General features: G+C 39.3%; 1 long non-coding RNA gene across 1 annotated transcript; it reads right to left on the reverse strand.

The window, feature by feature from the left end:
• Positions 1 to 1508: 1508 nt before the first annotated feature.
• Positions 1509 to 10837, reverse strand: LOC108264720 (uncharacterized). Its single transcript, XR_008393892.1, has 2 exons — positions 10473 to 10837; positions 1509 to 2969 (listed from the first exon to the last, which is right to left on the reverse strand). It is a non-coding gene; the product is annotated as an uncharacterized LOC108264720 (long non-coding RNA).

A 10837-nucleotide genomic window follows, 5' to 3' on the forward strand; every position in this document is an offset into this window, starting at 1 on the left:
CTACCACTTTTTATGGAACTTCTCGTCTGGGTTCCTTCCATCTTCTCCTGAAATTCTTAAGTTTAGCCTTAAGAGTGCCATTTATCCTTTTCATTATTCCTTGTGATTGAGGGTGATAAACACATCCCAGTATCTATTTCATTCTTATCTGATGTAACACTGTTTTTGTTCTCTGAACAAATGCTGACCCATTGTCAGATCTTTGATGGTATGCCATAACTAGTTATTAATTATCTGGTCAAGAATGTAATCACCGTCCCCTGGTCACTTCTACATGATTTTTTAAAATGGGATCCATTTGGGTTTCTATTCAGGTCTATATGGGAATTCAATTTGATATTTTTAAGAATCCTGAAATAACCTTTAAAAACAGCATATTTTGTGCTAATATTTAATTGTCAGCAAATTATGTTTAAATAAATGCTTTAAATAAAAGAAGTTAACTGTTTAAAACTTTGTGTTCCATGAACTATTTCTGATCAATACAGAGACGTTTAATGACCTATACAGATTAAGATGTTTACAGGATGGTTTCTTGAGAGAGAGGGAGGGAGGTAGGTAGGTCAGAGATAATCCACAGCTAGATGTGCATTACATGATTTTAATGCACGACGTGGTTGCCTCTGTGCATTAAAATAGTGTAATGCACACCTAGCCATGGATTATCCTAGTTATACTTGCCAGAATTCACTAGTTAAAGCGGTCACTGTTTGCAGTGTAAAATTTGACTGAAAGGATAAAAATAACACTTACTTTTTGTTAGTAATTTTATATATAGTTCGTTAGATGTAGAATTCTGGCCCCTCTAAATCAGACACAGAGACAAAGAAGTGCGATTGAATTACCTGCATCTGTGCCGCGTCTCTAATAATAAAGCTGCAAGTTTAACTACTTCAAAAATAACTGAATTCTCCCCATTCAAAATCATTTAACATTCACTCTGTATGCAGCTGTAACTGTAAGTTACTATGGTTACAGCTGTTTATAGGCAACACATTAATTTAGAACAGTGATTGAGAACAGCTGACTGGAACTACCTGTGCATTCAGTGGTTTGAACACACACCTTCCAGCCAATCAGAAGCTAGTATTCAGACAGACCATCGTGTGTATGTATGTATGTATGTATGTATGTATGTACAGTATCTCACAAAAGTGAGTACACCCATCACATTTTTGTAAATATTTGATTATCTTTTCATGTGACAACACTGAAGAAACGACACTTTCCTACAATGTAAACTAGTTAGTGTACAGCTTGTATAACAGTGTAAATTTGCTGTCCCCTCAAAATAATTCAACACACAGCCATTAATGTCTAAACCACTGGCAACATAAGTGAGTACACCCTAAGTGAAAATGTCCAAATTGGGCCCAAAGTGTCAATATTTTGTGTGGTGCTGGCCTAAATTTAGCCTATCACCCAACGACACTTAAAATTCAACATAGAAGCAAATACTCACATCTGTAAACCCAGTTGGAGATAGAAAAAAAGACACCAGCCGTGAGTGAGAAGAAGCAAGGGTCCAGATTTATTGGTTCCGTTCCACCACACGAGATCCACACCGATGAGAATTCTCAGAAGTGATCTGACACCTGGAGCTCAAGCTCCAGTATTTATACTGTATTTACACAGTAGATAACCAATATATTTTAGAAAGATTATATCAATACCAATAGGGTTAAAAAAGAGCTCATCTACATTACCATGATGTTTAAAAAGAGGCTTATCAAATTTACCATTATGTTTTGAAAGAGGACTTTCTGACTACCATTAGGATTGAAAGTGCGAGAGAGAGAAAACAATTATAGAGAGACCTTAGTCTCATGTTGTTATCTCAATGTTATGTGTGCATTGGGCCTTTGTGTGTGTTATGTCTGCACGCCTGCCCTTGACTGTATGAGAGTGTGTGTGTTTCTCAGTCTGCCCTCCTCAGCTCTTATATTTCTCTGTGACTAATAAACCATAGTGTGTTACTCTTAAAGATCTTAAAGTGTGAATCCAACCAGTCCTGTGAATTTTCAATAAAATTACATATTACTCATACTAGGTCTCCCTCCTGTTTATTTCATGTCATTTTTATCCACAACATTCCCCCATCTGAGGCTATAAAGCCTCATAAACTACCTTAATTAAGCGGGTATCTGTGGAGAAACTGTTTCTGCCGCACCCCATGGCTGTCCCCCGCTAGCTGTCGGAGGATTACTCTAACAAAGCCATAATTCCTGCGCTCATCCTCGTAATCAAATGGGTCCCTTACAGTAACCACTTCTATGCTACACTGATCAGGATTGGATCTACATGTCCCTACCTTTCTCAACTGGGCCCGTCAGCCCACAGTTTTGTATTTGTCGGGACCTGCAGAGTCTTGCTTCCTCCCAAAAAAACAAACCCCAATCCTTCGCAGTCAGGGGTGGGTGAAAAAACCTCCTATGAGGAAAAATTCCCACCCTGCCAGCACTATGTGCTCGACAGCACCATTATACTTTTCTCGTGCCTGAGTGTGTCACACTTTGTTGCACATCACATGTCACGGGTCATATCACAAACATTTTATAACAATACAACTTGACAGTCTCTGTTGGCAGTATCTCTCTGTATGCTGGTTGTCTTCAGCTCAAGCACTTTACGTACTGTAGAGAGCCACCCTTTGGGGAGAGGTTAGGCTAGCACTTACACCCAGGGTATGGATCATCACATCTTCTCATCCTGGTCTGCCATTGACTTGAGAGTTCTACGATAGACGAGAGTTCTCTCTCTTGAGGGCAGACCCCCCGTTGACAGCAGCTTCGTACCGGACCTTCACGTGTTCCCCACGACCTCGTCATTGGAGGACCGAGCATCCTCGGGGATCGGGGGACACATGTTCTTGTAGTCAGCTTCAGCTCCTGGTCTCCCGCCTCCGGGTGAACACCTCCCCCCGTTGAGGCAGTAACGATTCACTCATAACAATGCACCCAGCTCTTTTCCTGTGAATAGATAGCTTCATGCATAAGTTAGTTGTCTCATATGTTTTTTGATCCATCTCCAATTACTCCAGTGGCAGTCCTTCATAAGGAACAGACACGGACATGGGTCGACTGGTAAGCATTTCATGCGGTGTTAGATACATATTGCTGTTAGTCTGCATGCGATAGGTCATTAGTGCAAGAGGTAGAGCATCTACCGAAATATGTTTAGTATCAGCACAAATTACGTTAAACTTGAGATGGTATGCCAGATCTAGGACCTATCCCTGGTCAAGGAAAAAAAATTTTGAGCACAAATATTACACTCAGTTTATCCTCCACCGTTGCCTGTAAGTACAGAGATCATTCCTTTACCTTCCCCCTCGCATACTGGTTAAAATCATGGGCATCTGTAATACATACAGTGCAAAGTGCAGAAGGTACAATTAGAATTCAATTAACTATTTGCTCGGTATGTTAAAGTGGCGTTCCAACTTATTCTAAAACCTCACTGCATTCGCACAACTCCAAACCGATGACACAATCCATGGGCAAAACGTAAATATTTATCTATATATTTATATATTAGCAATTCTACCCTTAACCAGGTTGCACTCTGTAGTGATAGCTTTTAATTCAGCCAATTGGGCAGATCAAGGTGCGCATAATGTTTGTGAAATTTCAGACTCGAAACTTCAGACTTTTAAGCTCGACGAAATATGAATTTCGGCTAATAGGTTTAAGAGTTTCATTTTGGGTGGCACATAGACTAACCCCATATCCCCATGTCCTGTTCTTTCAAAATACAAATGACCTGGTGTGATGAGTGTAAGATCGATGTGTGAGAGAGCAATTTTCCCAGTGATCTGCACTAAGAGAGCATCTCCAGCCGCGGCACGCACCGTGCTGGCAATCCTTGTGCCACCAAATCCAATGTTTTTAATACATAAACTACAGCCCTGCAAGTGCCCCACACTCCTGAGCCGGGACCCCCCCAGCGGCGTCCCCCCTTTCAGTCACATGTAAGACACCATCATTGTTGACGTTTGCCAGCCATAGTACAGGTGCAGAGCATAAGTCCATTCAATGTCAGGCTGGTCCAAAGAACACCCAGATCTCAGGATTTTGTCATGTAGAGAGCAATCAGTGATCCACTGCAGACCATACTTGATAACGTCCAGGAACATTTGTTGTGCTTTATGGGGCGGAGGATGACCCCAATCATGTCCTGTCGGCCTTGGGAGCATGCAAGGGAGTCTATGACCACAGAGGAGTACACTGCAGGGGAGCCCACAGCCCCCGAAGGAGACACTCCCAGGTGTACTACTGATCCAAGGGGAGTAACGGCCTTGAGCTCTCACATGCAGTCACTTGGAAAAAGCGCTGATCAATAATAATATCATGTGGAATGGGATGGGTTACAGTAGGGACATCTTTTTATATATATATATATATATATATATATATATATATATATATATATATATATATATATATATATATATATATATAACTAGTCATCCCAGTAGCTCCATTACTTATAGTATGTTGTGTGTATATATATATATATATTATATATATTATATATATATATATATATATATATATATATATATATATATATATATATATATATATATATTATATATATATATATATATATATATATATATATATATATATATATATATATATATATATACATACACAACATACTATAAGTAATGGAGCTACTGGGATGACTAGTTAGTTGACTGTGCAACTTTTGTGTAAAATGCCATCCTCTTCCAGCCTTAAACATTGGTTACTGGGTGGGTTGTATTGCAGAAATTATCGCAGTTGTTATCACAGCTTGCTGCAATAATGCTAGACTAAGTGGGCATGTTCCTTCATCCTTTTCTGAGGATTGAAGATATTGTTTACAGGACACAGGATGACTATACTTCACTTTAGCTTATTACAGTGTACATGTTACTTGCCGCGCTTCAACCTTATGCAGCCCATAATGTGCCAGGTTTGGTAGTGAGTTCAGGATGAGGGGTGCCATCATCACTGTCCACTTTGGAAACTGGAGACAGACAACTGGGAACACACAACTGCAAAACCCATCATTAAATGTTCAATTTATGCCCCAGATCTAGGCCTATTACAAATGGTGAATACTTTTCAAGTGATTCACTGTATACTGATTTTAATAATGCAAAAAAGCCATTAAACATTCAAAATGAGGAGACTTCTGATGTTTACAGAGCACACACATTGTTCGATATGAATCAATCACAAGGCCCTGATTGTGTGAAGTCTGTATTTCTAAACTTAGCAGCTGATATTATTTCATCTCTTTTAACTTATCTTTTTAATCTTTCATTAGACAACCGGGTTATACCAGAAATTTGAAAATCAGTTGTTTTTTTCTTCAATTTATTTATTTATTTATTATTATTAAACCAGGGAAATCCCACTATATTAATCATTACAGTCCAATCCTAAAGCCTCCTGTCCTATGTCCCTTTTAGAAAGCCTTTTCAGTGAACCGTTGACATGTTATCAGTTTGCAAAAAAGTCTAAGGTCATATAAACATATCATCACAACAGCTGTTTTGAAAGTCCTAAAACAATGTCACGGTACCTTCTGCACTTCCCTGTTTGTCGATTTATCAAAGGCTTTCAACACAGTGGATCATGAAATATTGCTGCAGAGATTAAATAATGTTGGTCTATCAAATCATTTAAAAATTACTGAAGTAATCTCAACTTCTCTAATCAAAGGAATAATACCTCTCATAAAGGGGTCTTCCACTCTCATGTTTAGTTAACCTGTAAAAGAGTTCTAGTCTGTTGACTTTAAAAAATACAAACCCAACAGGCAAAGATTCATTCTTATTCCTTCCTGATTTCCTTTCGTAATATTCTTCTGGTGCATGAAAAACAAAATCCTTTAGTCTAGGACTATTTGTGATGTACACTAACCTAACATGTTATCCCATCTGTGTTAACGAGTGATAATCCCAATAATACAGAACTAAAAAATTGAGTAAATGAGGTTGAGATCTAGACATGTATTTACAGTTCTCTAGTCACTTTTATCCCACTAATTTTTATTCAAAACAACCTAGTGAATTTGGTTTTATGTGTACAACAATAGTGTTTAGTCTAAATGGTAGACATGCATGCACCTCTTTCTCCCTTATTAACTTATAACTGTACCACACTCAAAATATCACTCAGACCCTTCATACATGACATTTAAATTTTGTTCACTTTATTTTAATATATCTAATTAGGAGTAATGTGAATATGTATTTAACTTAGTCTAAAATAAAATTTATCATCCATGAGCTTTGTTTCAATTTACCGCCAATTTGTATCCTTGGCTGAGCGCCCATTTGTGAATAGGCATATTTAGAAGGCATTAAGGCATTATAGAAGATTCCTTCTATAAATGTATCCATTTCATTTAAACTGTATTTGACCATATTAAGGTAGTGTTAAATCTACTCATGTCACAAACCACATTTCCCATCCTGCACTGCGGTCCACAAACATGGCTGCCATGGACTGCAATTCCCAGATCACACACACCTGCATCCAGTTCACAGCTCAGTCACAGCTACCATATAAAGATTTATCAATTCACTTCATAGATTGTGCAGTATATGCTCCATTCCTCGAGTTTGTGACCACTGCTCAGTATTATTTAAATATTGCAACTCGTATACTTTGTATGACATATCCATAGCACACCATATAATATATATATATATATATATATATATATATATACAGTGGGGGAAAAAAGTATTTGATCCCCTGCTGATTTTATACGTTTGCCCACTGACAAAGAAATGATCAGTCTATAATTTTAATGGTAGATTTATTTGAACAGTGAGAGACAGAATAACAACAAAAAAATCCAGAAAAACGCACGTCAAAAATGTTATAAATTGATTCGCATTTTAATGAGGGAAATAAGTATTTGACCCCTCTGCAAAACATGACTTAGTACTTGGTTTAAAAACCCTTGTTGGCAATCACAGAGGTCAGACGTTTCTTGTAGTTGGCCACCAGGTTTGCACACATCTCAGGAGGGATTTTGTCCCACTCCTCTTTGCAGATCTTCTCCAAATCATTAAGGTTTCGAGGCTGACGTTTGGCAACTCGAACCTTCAGCTCTCTCCACAGATTTTCTATGGGATTTAGGTCTGGAGACTGCCTAGGTCACTCCAGGACCTTAATGTGCTTCTTCTTGAGCCACTCCTTTGTTGACTTGGCCGTGCGTTTTGGGTCATTGTCATGCTGGAATACCCATCCACGACCCATTTTCAATGCCCTGTCTGAGGGAAGGAGGTTTTCACCCAAGATTTGACGGTACATGGCCCCGTCCATCGTCCCTTTGATGCGGTGAAGTTGTCCTGTCCCCTTAGCAGAAAAAAACCCCCAAAGCATAATGTTTCCACCTCCATGTTTGACGGTGGGGATGGTGTTCCAGGGGTCATAGGCAGCATTCCTCCTCCTCCAAACACGGCGAGTTGAGTTGATGCCAAAGAGCTCCATTTTGGTCTCATCTGACCTCAACACTTTCACCCAGTTATCCGCTGAATCATTCAGATGTTCACTGGCAAACTTCAGACGGGCATGTATATGTGCTTTCTTGAGCAGCGGACCTTGCGCGCGCTGCAGGATTTCAGTCCTTCACGGCGTAGTGTGTTACCAATTGTTTTCTTGGTGACTATGGTCCCAGCTGCCTTGAGATCATTGACAAGATCCTCCCGTGTAGTTCTGGGCTGATTCCTCACTGTTCTCATGATCAATGCAACTCCACGAGGTGAGATCTTGCATGGAGCCCCAGGCCGAGGGAGATTGACAGTTCTTTTGTGCTTCTTCCATTTGTGAATAATCGCACCAACTGTTGTCCCCTTCTCACCAAGCTGCTTGGCAATGGTCTTGTAGCCCATTCCAGACTTGTGTAGGTCTACAGTCTTGTCCCTGACATCCTTGGAGAGCTCTTTGGTCTTGGCCATGGTGGAGAGTTTGGAATCTGATTGATTGATTGCTTCTGTGGACAGGTGTCTTTTATACAGGTAACAAACTGATATTAGGAGCACTCCCTTTAAGAGTGTGCTCCTAATCTCAGCTCGTTACCTGTATAAAAGACACCTGGGAGCCAGAAATCTTTCTGATTGAGAGGGGGTCAAATACTTTTTTCCCTCATTAAAATGCAAATTAATTTATAAAATTTTTGACATGCATTTTTCTGGATTTTTTTGTTGTTATTCTGTCTCTCACTGTTCAAATAAACCTACCATTAAAATTATAGACTGATCATTTCTTTGTCAGTGGGCAAACGTACAAAATCAGCAGGGGATCAAATACTTTTTTCCCCCACTGTATATATATATATGTGTGTATATATGTGTGTATATATATATATATATATATATATATATATATATATATATATATATATATATACATAGTATATATATATATATATATATATATACACACATATATACACACATATATATATATATATATATATATATATATATATATATGTGTGTGTATATATATATATATATATATATATATATATATATATATATACTATGTATATATAGTATATATATATATATATATGAGATACTATGTATGTATATATATATATATATATATATATATATATATATATATATATATATTACATACATAGTATCTCACAAAAGTGAGTACACCCCTCACATTTTTGTAAATATTTGATTATAGCTTTTCATGTGACAACACTGAAGAAATGACAGTTTGCTACAATGTAAAGTAGTGAGTGTACAGCTTGTATAACAGTGTAAATTTGCTGTCCCCTCAAAATAACTCAACACACAGCCATTAATGTCTAAACCTGCTGGCAACAAAAGTGAGTACACTACTAAGTGAAAATGTCCAAATTGGGCCCAATTAGCCATTTTCCCTCCCCGGTGTCATGTGACTTGTTAGTGTTACAAGGTGTCAGGTGTGAATGGGGAGCAGGTGTGTTAAATTTGGCAAAGAACTCTCTGAGGATCAATAAAAATTGTTGCTCTACATAAAGATTGCATAGGCTATAAGAAGATTGTCCAAGACCCTGACACTGAGCTGCAGCACGGTGGCCAAGACCATGCAGCGGTTTAGCAGGACAGGTTCCACTCAGAACAGGCCTTGCCATTATCGACCAAAGAAGTTGAGTGCACGTGATCAGTGTCATATCCAGAGGTTGTCTTTGGGAAATAGACATGTGAGTGCTGCCATCATTGCTGCAGAGGTTGAAGGGGTGGGGGGGTCAGCCTGTCAGTGATCAGACCATACACCGCACACTGCATCAAATTGGTCTGCATGGCTGTCGTCCCAGAAGGAAGCCTCTTCTAAAGATGATGCACAAGAAAGCCTGCAAACAGTTTGCTGAAGACAAGCAGACTAAGGACATGGATTACTGGAACCATGTCCTGTGGTCTGATGAGACCAAGATAAACTTATTTGGTTCAGATGGTGTCAAGCGTGTGTGGCAGCAACCAGGTGAGGAGTACAAAGACAAGTGTCTCTTGCCTACAGTCAAGCATGGTGGTGGGAGTGTCATGGTCTGGGGCTGCATGAGTGCTGCCAGCACTGGGGAGCTACAGTTCATTGAGGGAACCATCAATGCCAACATGTACTGTGACATACTGAAGCGGAGCATGATCCCCTCCCTTATTCCAGCATGATAACGACCCCAAACACACCTCCAAGATAACCACTGCCTATGTAAAGAAGCTGAGGGTAAAAAGTGATGGACTGGCCAAGCATGTCTCCAGACCTAAACCCTATTGAGCATCTGTGGGGCATCTTCAAACGGAAGGTGGAGGAGCACAAGGTCTCTAACATCCACCAGCTCCATGATGTTGTCATGGAGGAGTGGAAGAGGACTCCAGTGGCAACCTGTGAAGCTCTGGTGAACTCCATGCCCAAGAGGGTTAAGGCAGTACTGGAAAATAATGGTGGCCACACAAAATATTGACACTTTGGGCCCAGTTTGGACATTTTCACTTAGGGGTGTACTCACTTTTGTGAGATACTGTGTGTGTATGTATGTATATGTATGTATGTATGTATATATATATATATATATATATATATATATATATATATATATATATATAATTTATATATATATATAATTTATTTATTTATATATATTTATATATATATAAAAAATTTATATATATATATATATATATATATATATATATATATATATATATATATATATATATATATAATATATACAGTTCATAAAAGAAACAAATCACTTCAAACTACACTGTTGCAAAGAGACTGTAATTAAACTAACTCAAAAACTCACATCAGCACAACATGTCAGCAAAAGGAACCATTATGCAAGGCTGCCTAATCCAGATACTCGTACTCCCTGCAAAACCCGAATTCCACATTAAGTAATCACCACCTTATTCTAATATTACGGACTCAGATATCACATCTGTAACAGGCGTACAGCACCTGTCGCGACGGACCGACAGCCGGCGCACATAATAAGAAAGTCGCTCCTTCCCCGACTGCCGCGCAGGCACAAAGCGGACAGCCTCGTGCCAAACACACCATCAGATGGAAGGACCGTCACGGTGGGGCGGGACCGTCGAAGCTACACCGGCCGGCGACTGAGGAGTCCGTCGGGAAAATTCCACCACTCAGGCGACAGCGGAAGAGTATAAAGGAACGCTCTTCCGCCCGTGCGAGGAGGACGGCTAAGATACAGGCTACGTGCGCGTTGTTCAGCAACATAGAGGTATTCCGACCTTTAGCACGACGCCACCATTACGCCTCTCTCTCTCTCTCTCTCTCTCTCTCCCCCCACACCTCCTGGG

The sequence above is a fragment of the Ictalurus punctatus genome, chromosome 4, assembly GCF_001660625.3.
Source record: "Ictalurus punctatus breed USDA103 chromosome 4, Coco_2.0, whole genome shotgun sequence".
In the NCBI taxonomy this organism is placed as follows: Eukaryota; Metazoa; Chordata; class Actinopteri; order Siluriformes; family Ictaluridae; genus Ictalurus; species Ictalurus punctatus.